Genomic DNA, 18,211 nt, shown 5'->3' on the forward strand with positions numbered 1-18,211 from the left:
ACAACATCTCAGCACAGCATCTCCACAGGTAGACCAGTCTTGGTGCCATGGATACATCTTCATTGACTCATTTCAGGCAGTCCCGCAGTGTTGAGCTATATTTGGCTTAGACTAGACAGTGTGATAAATTAAGATGTGTTTTACCTTCAAAGTTTGCTTTTTTGGAGGGCCTAAGTAAGAGATGATGTACAGCAAGCACACTACAAAGCAGGAATCAGGGAATCTTATACGAATTACATATATAATAGGAGCCATTAGAACTCACAGATGGAAGAGGCTAAATAAGAATGATTGAAACAGAAAAAATATAAAATAGCACAAAAGACATTTGTTTACTGTGTGTGAAAATGGTCAGATATATTAAATACCACCCCTTTAGTGCCCACGGTTTCTGAAGGCTGTGTTTAGACTAGTAGAAGGAAAGACAGGAAAGTGATTTAAAGTCCTTCACATGCCATTAGATAGCCTTCCCCATCACAAGCTGGTGCTGGACTTCTTATCCTGAGAGGATGTTGATAAAAGGAAACAAGCTGCTAAACATGGGGTAAGGATATGCAGAGCCACCACAGCAGTGATAGGAACATCTTCCACCTGTCTGTGTCTCCCTCTGAGACACCATCAGTAATGCAGGAAGGGGCTTGTGGGTAACCTCAGGGCACTTTCATCAAGCCAACAAAGCAATCAACCAACCAGTCATCTAAGTGTGGGACAGGGAGCAGAGTCTGACACCTGTGGTCCCCTCGAGCTTGAATATGAGCATGTGACTAGCCTGTAAAGTCATGTTTCCTGTGTGTACTGCCAAACCCTTAGGATAAGTATTCATTGTGGTAAGTCTCCTCCACCAGCTGCAAATTGGTCCCTCCTGCTCTCTCTCATTTTATGTTGTTTCAGAGTAGGTTTTTAGAGGCATCAGAATAACCAGCCATTCTGGCAGCTGCCATCTTTACACTGCTCTCTGTGTGCTGTGGTTTCTGACAGTGAATTGAACACATGGGCTTCCTCATTGGAGAGGACACCAGCCTGTAACAAGGTTGGGCATACTCCTTCCTATTAATACACCTCTCATAATCAACTTACAAGCAGCTATTTCTAATGCTGCTAAAAGGCAGTGTAAGGAGAAACACATGGGTCCCACAGAGCCACAATTTCTACCATGGTGAGGACTCAGAATAGGTTTGTGCATGGGTGACCTAAGAAAGGGAGGTTCTTATTAAGAATAAGCTGAGCACTGTGTGAACCTTTCCCCACAGTCTGCCAACAAAACTCACTACATGCAGAAAACACATGGTTCAGGAGCTCTAATGAAGGAGCAATGAGAGTAAGACTTGCTAAAAACAAGATGCCCATAGAAAATGTAAAAAAAAAAGAGTAAAAAGGAACCCGGAAACTTCCTTTTCCAGTCTACCAAAGATTCAAGAATGTCACAAGGAACTGTCAAGACCATATGCTGCATCCACAAAGGACTGTCTCCTGTGGACAGCACTGCCCAGGCATTGCGCTGGCTGTCCAGCAGGCTTCCCACATGGCCAGGCTACAGGTAATGCTGGTCCTTGATTTAAAATAAAAATTTAAGCACTGAAAGCTCCCAACATAGCTTTTCACACAAAAGCAAAAGTTACAAGCAGACCATGAATATCAGTAAAACCAGCTGTTTCTGATGTAGAGGCAAAAATAATTCAGTAAACATTATCAAAAAATGCTAAAACAAAAAACAGCCATATCTACTGAAATGACTGAACTTCATGTATGAAAGCCAGAGCTTTTTCTGCCAGTCTGTCTGCGGAGCAGGTTTAGTGGCGAAACCTGGCAACACTGCCTTTATCAAATGATCAGAATTAACACCAGTTAAGTCTGGGACCAATTGACAGCAGTCTTTTGACATGTGGCATCCCTTGGTAATATATCTGACCAAAATACTTATGCTGAATCTAATCATTAGGCCTCACTAGACAAACCCAAATTGGGGGTCATTTTGTAAAGTAAATGACCTATAATCTTCCAAAATGGTTAGGTCATGAAAAGCAAGTGCAGATTTAGCAATTGTCCCAGAGGGAAGAGAGAACTGAATACAACATGTAATACTGGATTGGATTCTAAACCTATCAGATATATTAGTGGTATAGTCTGAGAAGTTTCTATGAGGTTTGAAAATTTGATGGAAGTATTATATCAATGTTAAGTGCACTATTTTTTCACAATATACAAAAACACTATTTAAAGAATATGACATTATATAAAAATAAGACAAAAGATAGCTTTTATTTTCTAACATTGGTGACTTATTTTGAATGTATTGGGGTGACATTGGTTCACAAAACCACACAGATCTCAAGGTACAACAAAACATCATCTTCACACTGCATTGTGTGCCCATTGCCCCAAGCAAAGTGTCTCTCTGTCCCCATTGTTTCCCCCTTTGCTTACCTCCACCGACCTCCCCTCTCCTCTCTCCCTCTGGCTATCACCACACTGTTCTTTATATCTATGTGTTTTATACATATATAAATGTGTGTGTGTGTATAAATATATATTTTTGCTTAAACCCTTCGCCTTCTTCCATCCAGCCCCCAACCTCCCTCCCACAAACAAGCTGTCAAGCTGTTCTATACATTCATGCCTCTGTTTCTATTTTGTTCCTCAGTTTATTCTGTTCATTAGATTCCACATGTAAGTGAGATCATTAAGTACATTATTTTGACAATTGTACCATGAATATATAGAAAAGTGTCCTTCAGCATATCAGCAACTTATTTTAAATGGTTTAATAAAAAATATAATATGTGATTTAACATTAACAGAAATTTTTAGTGTAGAGTATAAGAAAGTTGTATTGTTCTTGCAACTTTTCTCTAAGTTTAAAATTATTCAAATGGTTAAACAAATCTTCATATATGTATTACTTTTTTTACACTTAGGATAAAATGCTAAAAAACAATTCCAGACTCTTGGTAATCTGATCTGACCATAACTCTAACTGCTCTGGCAGTTCCATATCTCTCCCTGTCTCAAGGCCTTTACAGATGCTGTCCCTTCTGCTGGGAAGCTTTCCTCTTTGTGTCACCGCCCCATTCAGGTCTCACTTTGTTTCTTTGCTTGTTTGTTTGTTTATTTATTTATTTAGTTAGTTAGTGCATGAAAGAAACAGACAAGAAAGAATAGAGATGAGAAGCATCAACCTGTAGTTGTGCCACTTCAGTTGTTCATTGATTGTTTCTCATATGTGCCTTGACGGGGGCTCAGCTGAGCCAGTGACCCTTTGCTCAAGCCAGCAATCTTGGGATCAATCCAGTTACCTTTGGGCTCAAGCCAGCAACCATAGGGTCATGTCCATGATTTCACGCTCAAGCTGGCAACCTTGAGCTAAAGTTGGATGAGCCTGCACTCAGACCAGCAACCTCTGGGCTTCGAACTTGGATCCTCAGCGACCCAGGCTGACTTCTGTGTTATTATTCTGTGTTAGTTTCAGAGCATAATGATTAGACCAGCGGTTCTCAACTGATGGCTTTAGGCGACCCCTGTGTTTTGGTCGTTCGACCCCCACCGGGGTCGTGACCCACAGGTTGAGAACCGCTGGATTAGACAATCAAATACTTTACAGAGTGGTTCCCATGATATTTTCAAGTACCCACTGGTCCCATATACAATTACAATATTACTGATGCTATTTCCTATACTGTAATTCACATCTCTGTGACTATGTTGTATCTACCAGTTTGTACTTCACAATCCCTTCACCTCTTTTCACCATTCTCCCAACCCCCTCACCTCTGGCAACCACTCATCTGTTCTCTGTATCTATGAGTCTGTTTCTATTTTGCTGGTTTATTTTGCTTTTCACATTCCACATACAAGTGAAATCATATATTTGTCCTCTGTCCAACTTATTTCACTTAGCATAATATCCTCTAGGTCCATTCATGCTGTTGCAAAAGGTAAGATTTTATTCTTTTTGATGGCTGAGTAACATTCCATTGTGTATATATACCCCAGGTTTTTTTTATCCACTCATCTGTTGATTGGCCTTGGGTTGCTTCCAAATCTTGGCTATTGTAAATAGTGCTGCCATGAACACAGTGTGTCTCGGGTTTTATTGGATATATACCTGGAAGTGGAACTGCTGGATCCACTTTAATTTTTTAAAGTGACAGTTCCATCTTTAATTTTTTATTTAGAAATTAAATTTAATGGGGTGACATTCATCAATAACAGTATATTGGTTTCAGGTCCATTTTTAATTTTTTGAGAAACCTCCACACTGTTTTTCATAGTGGCTGCACCAATCTGCATTCCCACTAACAGTGCATGAGGGTTCCCTTTTCTTCACACCCTCACCAACACTTGTTTGTTGATTTATTGATGATAGCCATTATGACAGGTGTGAAGTGGTATGTCATTTTGGTTTTAATTGGCATTTCTCTGATGATTCATGATGTTGAGCAACTTTTCAAATCTGTATGTGCTCTTTGAAGAAGTGTCTATCCAGGTCTTCTGCTCACTTTTTAATTAGGTTATTGTTTTGGTGTTATCTGGGTTCTTTGTAAATTTTGGATATTGGATTAACTGTTTATTGGATATATCATTGGCAAATAAAATTAACTGTTTATTGGATATATCATTGGCAAATATGTTTACCCATTCAGTAGGTTATTTTTCATTTTGTTGATGGTTTCCCTTACTGTGCAAAAACTTTTGAGTTTGATGTACTCCCTCTTGTTGTTGTTGTTCTTTCTGGGGCCTGAGGAAATATGTCAGAAAAAATTTTGCTAAGAGAAATGTATGAGATTTTACTGCCTGTGTTTTCTCTAGGAATTTTATGGTATTACATTTAAGTTGTTAATCCATTTTGAGTTTTATCCTATATATGGTGTAAGAAGGTGGTCTAGTTTCATTTATTTATTTACGTTTTGCATGTATTTTTCCAATTTTTCCAACATTGATTGAATAGACTGTCTTTAATCCATTGTTGTGTTCTTGTTTCCTTTGTTATAGATTAATTGAGCACACTTCTGGGCTCTCTATTCTGTTTCATTGACCCATACTTTCTGTTTTTATGGCAGCAACATGCTGTTTTGATTACTATAGCCTTGTAGTATAGTTTGATATCAGGAAGTGTTATACTTCCCATTTTGTTGTTCTTCTTTTTGAAGACTGTTGTCACTATTTGGGATCTTTTGTGTTTCCACACAAATTTCTGGATTAGTTGTTCTAGTTCTGTGAAAAACACCACTGATATCTTTTTTTTTTTTGTATTGCTTTTGTTGATGTTTTTTCCATTGATATTTTAATAGAAATTGCACTGAATCTATAGATTACTTTTGGTAGTATAAAAATTTTAATGATATTAATTCTTCCTATCCATGAACATGGTATATGCTTGCATTTATTAGGATCTTTTTCAATTTATTTTTTTAATGTCTTATAATTCTGAGTATACATTTTTTAAGACCTTGGTTAAATTTATGCTTGTGATATTTTCTTAGTTTCCCTTTCTGATAGTTCATTATTGGTGCATAAAAATGTAACCAATTTCCAAGTATTTATTTTGTATCCTGCTACTCTACTGAATTTATTTATCAGTTCTAGTGGTTTTTTGGTGGAATCTTTAGGGTTCTCTCTATACAGTACCATGTCATCTGCAAATAGTGACAGTTTCACCTCTTCCTTTCCAATTGGATGGATACCTCTTATTTCTTCCCATCTGATCATTGTGGCTATGACTTCCAGCACTATGTTGAATAAAGGTGGTGATAATGGACATTCCTGCCTTGCTCATAAGGAAAACATTTTTAGTTTTTGCCCAGTGAGTATGATGTTGGCTGTGGGTTTGACATATATGGCCCTTTTTACACTGAGATATGTTCCCTCCATTCCCACTTTGTTGAGAGTTTTGTTTTTCTTTTAATTTTTATCATAAATGTCTGCTGGATTTCATCAGATGCTTTTTCTACATCGATTGATATGATCATGTGATTTTATTACTCATTTTGTTTATGTGGTGTGTCACATTGATTTGCAGATTTTGAAACACCTTTGAGTTCCAGAAATAGATGTCATGTGATCACAGTGTATGATTTTAAAATTTATTGCTGAATTTGGTTTGCTAGTATTTTCTTGGAGATTTCTGCCTCTATTTTCATCAGGGATATTGGCTTATAATTTTCTTTCTCTGTAGTCTTTATCTGGTTTTGAAATCAGAATAATGCTGGCCTTGCTTGTGAGTCTTCTATCCTTTTGAATTTTTTTGGAATAGTTTGAGAAGACTAGGTGTTAGTTATTTTATTGTTTAGTAAAATTCACCTGTGAAGCCATCCTGTCCCAGACTCTTGTTTGCTGAAAGTTTTTTGATTACTGCTTCAATTCCATTGGATGCAATTGGTCTGTTCATATTTTCTGATTCTTCTTGATTTAGTCTTGGGAGATTTTATGTTTCTAGGAATTTATCCATTTCTTACAGATTATCTAATTTGTTGATATATAATTGTCCATAGTATTTTCTAACAATCCTTTGCATGTCTGTGGTGTCAGTGGTTACAGCAACTCTTTCATTTCTGATTTTATTTATTGAGGTTTGAGGTCCTTTCTTTTTCTTGATGAGACTGGTTAAAGGTTTATCAATCTTGTTTATCTTTTGAAAGAACCAGCTCTTAGTTTCATTGATCTTCCACATTTTTTTTTATTCTATGTCATTTATTTCCACTCTAATCTTAATTATTTCCTTCCTTCTACTCACTTTGGGCTTTATTTCCAGTTCCTTTAGGTGAAAGGTAAGATTGTTAATTTGAGATTTTCTTGTTTATTGAGTTAGGCCTGCATTGCTATGAATTTCCCTCTTAGCACTGCTTTCCCTATGTCTCACAGATGTCAGGTTGTCATGTTCTCATTTTCATATCATGATATCTTTTGATTTTTTTTCCTTGATACAATTGTTAAGCTATTCACTATTTAGTAACATGTTATTTATCCTCCATGTGTTGTTTCAGTTTTTTTCTTGTAATTGATTTCTAGTTTCAAACCAGAAACTAGAGAAGATGCTTAAAATGATTTCAATGTTTTTAAATTTGTTGGTACTTCTTTTATGACCTAATATGTGGTCTATTCTGGAAAATGTTACATCTGCACTAGGAAAATATGTATATATATCCTGAAGTTTTAGGGCATAATGCTCTGAAAATATCAATTAAGTCCATCTAGTCTCATGTGTCATTTAAAGTCACTTTTTTGTTGTTGTTGTTGATTTTTTGTCTGGAAGATCTATCCATGAATGTCAATGACATTAAAGTCTCCTATCATGACTATACAACTATTGATCTCCCCCATATGTCCATCAAGATTTTCTTTATATATTTAGGTGCTCCTATATTGGGTGCATAAATGTTTACAAAAGTTATTTCCTCTTGTTGGATTGATTCCTTTACCATTATGTAGTATCCTTTTTCTCTTATTATACAGTGAAGCTAAATTTCAGACCTCTGGAAGAACACATGTATTCATTTACTCAGTGTTTGTAGGCACACAGATGTAAAAAAATATGCATAAACAAAAACAATGAGTAAATATTGTGGAACACAATGTATCCCCCCCAAAATGAATTTATTTAAGCACCATTTTGGAAAAGATATTCCTACCTAATCTATTGAGTTGAGGCACTGGGCATTTAGTAAATCTACCATGCTCAAACACTTGAACATTCTTCATTTCTTCACCAATGTTTTAAAATATCTAAAATTTTAATAGATATAAGACATGACAAGTAATATCAGATGCTTTTCTAGTAAATATGTGGTTACTCATCAACTTCTCTTCTTCAGGATATTGGTGAAAATCATGGGAATATCTTGCATGCCATTACTTTGGTCCTACCCTCAACTTTCTTTTGGCACCTGGTGCTGCAATGTCTTCTGCTCCACAATGGATACATCAGATAAGCCACACCTTTGCATCACAACTGATATTGTGCACAGAGATGACATTTTCTTTTCCCTCTGCAACTATTTAAAGTAAAGAAGTCTTAAAAATTCAGAGACCTCTATCTCAACTATATGGATTTCTACTATTTCTATAGCTCAAATTATTTCCAGTAGTTTTGCCAAATAAAGATTTCATCTTTATTGGTAAAATGCTAGTGATACAATCCCTTTTAAAGAAATAAACTCTTCAAAATGCTCCTACCAAGTTTCTTCCTTCAATGAATGTCTGAAACCTACAACAAAATACAGTGTGTCCGTAAAGTCATGGTGCACTTTTGACCGGTCACAGGAAAGCAACAAAAGATGATAGAAATGTGAAATCTGCACCAAATAAAAGGAAAACCCTCCCAGTTTCTGTAGGATGATGTGGCAGCATGTGCACATCGCAGATGATGACGTAACACCGTGTATACAGCATAGCAGCCCATGGCCATGCCAGTCGAGATGTGGACGGTACAGAGGAAAGTTCAGTGTGTTCTGTGGCTCACTAAATTCGAATCCATGACCAAAGTGCAATGTGAATATCAGCGTGTTTATAATGAAGTGCCACCACATAGTAATAACATTACTCGGTGGGATAAGCAGTTGAAGAAAACCGGCAGTTTGGTGGAGAAACCCCATTCTGGTAGGCCATCAGTCAGTGACGAGTCTGTAGAGGCTATACGGGATAGCTACCTAAGGAGCCCTAAAAACTCTGTGCGTGAGCCCACATCGAACTGCACTGAATAGGTATGAAACTGGGAGAGTTTTCCTTTTATTTGGTGCAGATTTCACATTTCTATCATCTTTTGTTGCTTTCCTGTGACTGGTCAAAAGTGCACCATGACTTTACGGACACACAGTATATAGCCTTTGTTTTAAACTCTATTTTGTCTGATATAAGTATTGCTACCACAGATTTTTGTTGTTGTTGTTGCTGTTACTATTTACATGAAATACCTTTTCCATGCCTTTACTTTCAGTCTATGTGTATCTATTGTTCTGAAATGGGTTTGTTTATTTAAATTTTTAAATTGGTTTTAGAGAGAGAGAAATGAATGGAGAACAATATCAATTTGTTGTTCCACTTTATTTATGAATTGACTAGTTGACTCTTGTATGTGCCCTGCCTGGAGATGAACCCACAACCTTGATATATTAGGATAACGCTCTAACCAACTGAGCTATGAAGCCAGTGCTTGAGGTGATTCTCTTGTAGAAAGCATTTATATAGGTCTTGTTTTCTTGTCCACTTAGCTACCCTATATCTTTTGATTGGAGCATTTAACCCACTTACATTTAAAGTGACTATTAATAGGTATGTATTTATTGCCATTCTTTATAATTATGTTCCTACTTTTTTTCTCTCTCCTTTAACATTTCTTGTAGTACTGGTTTATTAATGATAACTCCCTTAGCTTTTATTTTTGTCTGGGTAGTTCTTTATTTCATAATATAAATTTTAAATGATTGCCTTGCTAGGTGGAGTAGTATTGATTGTAGGTTCCTATTTTTCATCACTTTGAATATTTTGTGCCAATCCTTTTTTAGGCATGAAATTTTTCTGGTAGAAATCAACTGATACTCTTGTGGGTGCTCCTTTGTAGTTAGTTGTCTTTTATTTGCTGCTTTTAAGACTCATTATTTGTGTTCAACTTTTGACAGTTTAATTATGATGTGTCTTGATGTGGGCCTCTTTCATCTTGTTTGGGATTCTCTGTGCTTCCTGGACTGTGTCTTTTTCATTCACCAGGTTAGTAAAGTTTTCAGTCATTATTTCTTCAAATAGATTCTCAATCCCTTGCTTTCTCTCTCTCTCTCTCTCTCTCTCTCTCTCTCTCTCTCTCTTTAATAAAATATTTTTTTTAAGTGAGAGAAGGGGAGATAGAGAGACAGACTCTCACATGTGCCATGACCAGGATCTACCCAGCAACCCCCATCTGGGGTCGATGTTCAAATCAAGGAAGCTATCTTCATTCAGCACCTGAGGCCAATGCTTGGTCCAATCCAGCTATCCTCAGCACCTGGGGCTGATGCTCTAACCATTTGAGCCACTGGCTGTGAAAGGGGAAGAGAGAGAGAAGGGGAGTGGGAGAGGAAGAGAAGCTTCTCATGTGTGCCCTGACTGGGAATCAAACCCAGGTTGTGTACACACTGGGCTGATGTTCTATCCACTGAGTTAACTGGCCAGGGCCCCCTTGCTCTCTTTTCTCCTTCTGGTACCCCATAATGTTGATGTTGTTATACTTCATGTTGTCCTGGAGGTCCTTTACTCCTTCCTCACTTTTTAAAAAATTCTTTTCTTTTTGCTGTTCTGCTTAAGTATTTTGTTACTTTGTCCTCCAAATTGCTGATTTGATCCTTTGTTTCATCTAACCTGCTGTTCATTCCTTCTAGTGTATTTTTCATTTTGGGATATTTTTCATTTCTGACTGGTTCTGTTTTATTGTTTCTATGTTCTTTTTTATGCTTACTATCTCTTTAAGTTCTCACTGAATTCACCCATTCTTTCCCTACATTCCTTCACCATCCTTATAACCATTGTTTTGAACTCCATTTCATTTATAGTAGTTATTTTCCTCAGGATATCTCCTGTTTTACATTGGGTCATGTTTCTTTGTCTCCCCAGTTTGCCTCTCTGTATTAGGCAGATTGTATATGTTTTCCAATCTTGGTATGGTCACCTTATGTGGTAGGTGTCCTGATGGTTTCAGTAGCACAGTCTCCCTGATCACCTGAGCTATGTGCTTCAGGAATGTCCCTTTTGTGGGTTATGTGATCCCTCCTGCTGTAGTTGAATCTTAATTGCTGTTGGTTCATCTGTGGGTGGAGTTAACCCTCAAGCTAGCTGACTGTGAGGGTCAACTCCAACTTCAGTGTATAAGCTGCTATGTGAGGGCTGACGCCACAAAGCAAAATTGGCCCCAGCAGGGTCTAGTGCCTGCCAGAATCCTTTCGGGGGGTGTGCTGCTCATGGAACTAATTGGGTTGTGCTCTGATGTGGTCTGAAGTGTGCCACCTGATATGTTGGTTCTTGGGCCTCTTGGGAGGGACTCCAGTGCAAGACAATGTCAGACACTGCCTGTAACCTGTCTTGGGCTACCTGTCTGGAACTATCAAGCGATTTGCAGCTTGTGGTTCCCTCTGCTAGGCTTGGTTGCATGTGGGAGAGACCAAGTAGTGTATCAAGGCTGGCTTTTACCAGCTCTGAGCCCGGGGGATAAGAAAATGACCCAGGATCTATTTCCATCTGACTCTGCCTGATAGATGCCTGTTAGTCTCAGTCACTAGAAGAGCCTCTGGAAATTCACAAATTGCATGAGCTAGGTCAGGTATGGCCAACATATGGCCCATGGGCTGCATCTGGCCCGCGATTAAATTTTTAATATTCTCCACTACTTTAAAATCTCAGCTAATCAGAAGCGGAAGTGTCTCTGATTGTTGGAAATCGAGATATTTAAGAAGATAGTGATACGCAGAAAAGAATTCTGTGTGTGACTAATCTAAGATTAACTTCCAATAATTGGTCGAATGGATTAGCAATACTTCTTTATTTTTTAAAAAAAATTCCATTATAAAGATTTACAACTTTTGTACTCGTCTGTACTCGATATGAACTGTTTGATGTTTAGCGGCAATGTGAAACCCACATTCTTTTAGGCGGAGTTTGTCAGTTGTGCACCCAAGGTCAAACAATTTGTTATTTTTGTGGTCAAGTGTGCTGAATCAAGTGGCATTGTAGCATAGACAATAGCTGCAGTTGATAACTGAAAACGTGTCCAGGCTGTTTGTAAAACGAAATAATTGTTTTATTTGCTATATAACCCCTTCAAGCTCATTCTATTAATTAAATATTATTTCGATTGACTGCAATAGTTTGGATATTTATACAGTATGTAATTATATTTTTATTAAAATATATTTTTATTAAAATAATATTGTATATTAAAATTTTTTCACTCACTAATTTATTCATAAACAAATTACATAATAAAATTTTGTTTACTTAAAAGAATCGTTTTCATATTTTTTTTAAATTTTAATATTTAGTCTGGCCCCTGAAAAAAGTTTTCTTCTAATCTGGCCCAGGGGCAAAAACTGTTGGCCATGCCTGAGCTAGGTTCTCAGTCAGTTACCAGGTAGGGATGAGTGCTTTTCATCACACTGATACAGTTTCAAATTGTTGCCAGTGCTGGGTCTAAGGTTGGTCAGCAAAAGTCTCAGGATACACATAGGCCAGCTGCCACCCACCTGGTATTTGTGGGCCTTTGTGGTCAGGTGGGGTCTCAAGGAGTCATCAGGATGAGACCAGCAGAGTTTACTGGGCTAAATCAGGCTAATAATTGGCCAGGAATAGAGAGAGCTTCACTCATTAACAGAGGCACCCTGAGGTATATGGGAGAAAATGGCCCTTTTCTTCAGCCCCACAACTCAGTCTCTTTTCCTGTGATGTTGGCAATGTTCAAACATGCTGGAACCTCCCTGAGGGCTTCTTAATAAAGCCTGAACCTCAGGCTAGGCTGGAGTTTGCCAGAAACCTCTCCACTGGAAGTAATCCCTGCAGGGTGGGGCATCCAGGTGTCAGCAGCAAGGGTCTATTGGGCTGATGTTCTAAGAACTGGATGCTCAACCCAGGAAAGATGGCATCTTTGGGTGGTATTGCAAAGAAACCCTGCACAGGGATGATTGCTGCTGTCATTCCAGCCTTCTCCCTGCAGCCATGCCATTCAATTTCTCCCTTTATGAATTCAGTCCACTTTGAGCTGCTGTAACCTCTGCTAGAAGCCCACAGTGAGTACTGTGACTGAGATTCTGTGTACTGCCCTTCAGTAGAGCTATCCCCCTCCTCACCTGCTGATTTTTTACAGCCAGATACTGTGTGGGCTCCTCTTCTCAGCTCTAATTCTCCAGGCTAGGGAACTTTTCTTGGGGTTGAGGCCCTTAATCCTGTGGGGGAACCCTCTCAGCTACAATATCCCTCTGGATTCTTTTCTGTTCATATGGGTATGGGGCCAGTCCTTCTCACACATATCTGCCCTTCCTATTGGTCTCTGTAAATTCTTAATTGTAAGACTTCTGTTCAGCTCATCCTCAGATGGTTATTCAGGTTAATTGTTCAGTACTTCAGCTGCTACTCTAATACAGTCCTACGAGAAGGTGAGTATAACTTCCACCTACTCTGACACCATCTTGAACCCCCTCAATAACTCCAGGTTTCCGTTTAAATGTCACTTCCTCAAAAGGCATCCTTGCTCCTTAGACTGGATCACATTCCTTGTCATGATGTGATATTTTACATTGATTTAGGTGATCATCCATTCACTGCCAACCTCCCCTACAAGACCTGAGTTCTACTGGCCAAGTTTCTGGAAAAAAGGAGCAACTCAACAAATGAATGGATTTTTATTATACTGCTCACAAAAATTAGGGAATATTTTATTGCTTCATATTCATTTTGAAACATCCCCTAATTTTTGTGAGCAGTATATTTTAACACCTTATCATCTTGAGACCTTGATCTTGTCCACCTTATCTTGTTTGACCAAATATGTTACCACACAGGAAATAGCCCATGGCAGTAAAGGGGCTGTTGTATTTAAATCTAAACTAACAGGACTGAATAAGAACACTGACATGCAAAATTATAACCCTTAATGATTTAATATAACTGGTTATGGTAATTAGGACTATTTTCATAGTAGCAAGGAGGTTATTTTTTAAAAGTTAAGTAAGAACTAATTAATTTCACATAATAGTCACACTGGGACCTACTGTGAGATCTGATGTTAATGATGTATATTTTCTAATTAATTTTTATGTGCATTCCTGGGAATCCCCACCTTTTCTTCTGAATTGATCGTTGATCACACCTAACTATTTCAGCCTCACTGAGGTCAGTCAGACCAGCCTTCCTGTAAAGAAAGGGAAAACAGAGAGAACTGGAAATAGACACCCATGCTGCAAAACTTTAGTTTGGCTATGCTTTCTTTGCTGAGACAGGAAACACAAGCCAGAGTAGATTTTGAAAGTAGTGTGTTTTTCTCTGTAGTTTTTAAAAAGTATAAAGCAGAGGACAATAGGGAGAGAGACAGAATTCAATAGAGAAGAGGGCAAGATCAAAGTTCTAGTCTAACTACTACTACCACCTAGTAGTGCCACAAATCATGTTCATTCTCTAGATCAATTTTTAAACATGGACAGCTCCCTGAAACCTGGAAGCAGAGGCCAAGTCTGATGACCTGTGGCCTTTATAGTAAGAAATACTGTCAGTTGCAGCAAAAGTCCTGATGGGAAGCAAAAACAAACAAACAACAACAAAAAACAAATAAATCCCCTTCCCCCATGACTTAACCCCTGCCTCTTTGTCTAGGCCCATCATGCGAAAACACTGGTTAACAAGGAACAAATAATGTGTTCTTAAAAACTGCATCATTTCTTTCTCTTGAGTACCAACTTTTTCTTCCAGATTTCTAAAGTAAAAGGCATTTTAGAACCAGCTTTCCAACTCACCCATAACAGACAATGGCTAAATATACTATGTTAGGGCAAATGCTTGTTCTTTGACATAGGGAAGGAGGCAGCAGCTTGAGTTCTCATACAAACAAACAAAAACAAACAAACCATTTAAAGGAGACTACATATTACAGATAACAAAATATGCATAGTGGTTGTTTTGGTGAGACAAAACAGAATCCCATGGCAAGACACTGATGGAAAGACAAACTGCAGGGGGCACAGGAACATCATGTGGCCTCCAAACCAGGCAAGCAAGAACATGTGCTAATGCCAGCTTCCACTCTTGGAGGCAGTGGCCTTTCAACATTAGAACCCTCCCTGAAACTAAAGCCTAGTGACATCTGCTTACAGGTTACCAAGTTACCAAGTTACCACAGTGGCCTGATCCAGGCTGTCTCACTTTGATGAGCATAGACTCAGGAAGCCCAGTGGCCACATCCAAGGGCAGCTGTCACATTGGCAGTTCACTGGCTGCCCCTCTCATTATCACTTTCTTGAGAAGAGGGACTGAGCTTTTTATTTTTAAGTCTCTGCTATTTAGTATACAGTAGGGCTTAGCAAATGTGTCCAGTGCATGGAATCATTGGGGGATCTCAGGGAATAACAGTATCTTAAGCTTCTGCTTGGATGTCCTGTCCTTTCTACCCCATGCCATCCCAATTCCAGCAACAGTGCACCTTACTACTCTCCATCAACCACTCTGCCTAGTGGCACCTTCTTACTACCCACTCGGGAATTTTTAAATGACTAATTAATTTAACCAAAAAGGGGAGGGAGTAATAGTGCAACAGTCAAGCAGAATAAACACGTCTTCCTCTGCTTATGGTTCAGTTCTCCACTGCCAACACAGAGACTTCCTTCTCATTCACATTATGATTCTGAATACCCCTCCACGCACTTACACACATTCTTTCTGTGTTGCTTCTGATTTACTACTTGTTAAGTGGATGTAACATGCCAAGGTGCACTCAAAGCATGCTAAGTGGTTTTAATTCTGTCAAGCATTGTTGTTCTCATTTTTTCTTTAAAAATATCAAATTTTAAAAAATCAATTTTGGATGGTCTTGAAGGGGAAGAAAGAAGAAAATGTTTTCTTTATTTTATTTTTTTAACTTCACCCCAAGTCTTACTAATTTGGTTTTACTGTGGAAGCACTAAGATGAATTTAAATGCTCATCAAAGAATGCTACTTCTGGCGTTCCACCAGCAGCTAAGATGAGTGTCCTTTAACTGGCTCTGCATAGCTGACAGGGCTGCATGAGCAAGATACTAAGACAGCACTGCATGTCTGCTCATGGCAGTGGGCAATTGAGTGAGGAAACAGTTCTCATCACCCAACTTTATGATTTATGTATTTAATTCAGGAGAAGAAAGATTACTAAAGAGTAAGCAAACTAAGTATGTGCCACCTAAAAGAAATCCTAATTTATAGTCTTGCCTGATTTTTACTGAGTAATTACATGTCATAGAGAGAATTATGTGACAGCTACTGCTTGTCCTATAGAAAACATTTGGATAGATAGACTTGGATCCATTTTGCAGGTTTTTTGTTTGTTTGGTTGTTTGTTCTGGAATGTGTTTCTCTCAATATGTCAATTTCAGAAAAAGCTCCTTAATCTTGCTTAAGTCGGAATCATAGCACTAATCCATCTAATCAAAATGTATGACTGTAAAACATAATAACTCACACATGTTTGGAGAGACAAGAGTGCTTTACAACATGGGTTTTCAGATGAGCTCTTTAGGAGGAGACAGCATAAACCCTTCCCCCTGGCCTATCCTCAACATTTTCTATTTAAGCTAAGCTATTCTGAGAGCCTCCACACTAGGCATTATGCTTTTCCTGAAACAGTTTTGTGGAACACTGGTTTAGAGACACTGATCCAATAGATGTGAAGGAAAGCACAGGCTGGTCGGTGCCCCAGGCTCCCTGGCCCACACATTTGAGGAATGCCGGGAAGTGGGGGAGGGGGGTTTTACTGCTGGATTCCCAGCACCCAGCCCAGTGCCAAGTATTACAGATATCAGAGAATATAAGCACTTGTTGAATAAAGGAATGAATGGATGGAAGGATGGCAGGAGGCAAGCTCTGAAATATTTTCTCACATCTGGATTGTAGACTTAATGTGTGATGAGTCAACAATGGAGGTAAAGAAAAAAATCTATAGGAGCTAAAAAAAAAACCCCACTCAGAATACTAGTGCTTTTAATGGAGACATGCAAACCTTCACTGAAGGGATCCAAGAAGCAGAGTCTGCAGCTAAGTTGTGACATCTGTCAGTCACTGTGTCCACCTGATTCTGATGAGGTTCCAGCTTCATCCACAGTTTTTGATGAGACAGACTAAACAATTTAGGAGATGTCTGTCTAGGAATCATAAAGAGCAAATAATTAATGGCTTATTCACTAAAAGCCCCAGACATCTAAACAGGAAGTAAGCATAAAGTCTCAGGAGAGAATTTTGAGGAAACTAAAGTACATAACCCAGTGGGTAGTAAATTTAATATATTTTGTTTATCTAACATATATTAGGTATTATTTCAACATGCAGTAAAATTTTAAAAATTACTCATGAGTACTATACTTTATTTTTTTCTACTAAATCTTTGAAACCCAGTATAGATTTTATACTTATAGCACATCTAAGTTTGGACTCACTGCATTGCAGGTGTTCAGTGGCCACACATTGTCAGCACAGGTCTAGAAAGGTAGATGAAGGAACATACCTACAATGAGCATCACGAAAGGAAACAGTGGGTCTGGAGTGTACTCTTTTGTGGGGCTTCATTTAGTCTGGCCTACTCTTATTTCTTTTGGGTTCCCATCACTCATAGTACCTGTGACCAGACTCCTAGGGTGAGCACATGACCCTGACCTTCCAATCACAATTACATACTATAGTAGTCCAAGATGCAGTCACGTGACCAAGCAGGGCCAATCAGAATCCTTCCCTAGGACTATTATATAGAAGCTAGGAGAAAATGTGTTCTATTTCCCCTGATGTTGCGAGGGAGGGGCAAAGAAAAATCCTAGTTTCAAGCCCAGGGGCCCTAGTTTAGGTTTCTTTTGTATGGCTCCTCCCAGTACATTCTCTCATTTGCTTAGGCTTATTTGAGTTGGGTTTCAGCTACTCTTATCAGACAGAGTCACAATTCAGGCCAATTCAGAACCCTGGCCTATTGTCGCATTCTCCCACTGCACGCCTTGGGGCCTGTCTTTGAGACACAATACCAGGACACAGAGGGCCTACTGGGTGGACTAAAAAGGCAGGACTTCCATCTTTTAAGTTTAATCAGTGCTCTGTAGCTCTTGTTCCCTCCCTTAGTCACCACTTGTTTTTCACATTTTCACCCTCATACCTCCATCCAGTGGCCAGTACCCTGAGCTGCTCCACTTTGCTGCTGAGGCCTGGGACTCTCTCTTTGTTCTCCACATGTCTACTATCTAATTTTATTTCCCCTCCATGCATTCTGCCCTGAAAAGCAAAATGGGACCATGCATTTGCCTTTCCACTATAGGATCTCACTGGCTTCTTTGTGAGCTTATTCTAAACTGCTAACCTTTTAGAACCAACTGAGCACAAAAGGAGACTGTTCTAGGCCCGTGGTTAAAAACACAAAGACTACAATCATATCCTCTACATATGCATGAGATTTGCACAGATATGACCAGCATGACAGCAAATAATGACTACCCAAAAAGTAAAGCCCAACTCTGACCTTTACTCCAATGTGAAAGATCATTTGCTA

The 18,211-nt window shown here is 38.6% G+C and overlaps 1 protein-coding gene across 4 annotated transcripts in view; it reads right to left on the minus strand.

Annotated features, from left to right (window-relative positions):
- The window catches only part of NPAS2 (neuronal PAS domain protein 2), a 288,952-nt gene that overhangs the window by 173,985 nt on the left and 96,756 nt on the right, over positions 1–18,211 (minus strand). The window contains exon 2 of one of the 4 annotated variants that reach the window (XM_066377216.1): positions 16,688–16,825. The exons of the other annotated variants lie outside the window; for them this stretch is intronic. The gene's annotated coding sequence lies outside the window, so the exon portion shown is untranslated. The remainder of the gene's footprint in view (positions 1–16,687; positions 16,826–18,211) is intronic. 4 annotated transcript variants of the gene reach the window in all.

Source organism: Saccopteryx leptura, chromosome 3 (assembly GCF_036850995.1).
Source record: "Saccopteryx leptura isolate mSacLep1 chromosome 3, mSacLep1_pri_phased_curated, whole genome shotgun sequence".
NCBI lineage: Eukaryota > Metazoa > Chordata > Mammalia > Chiroptera > Emballonuridae > Saccopteryx > Saccopteryx leptura.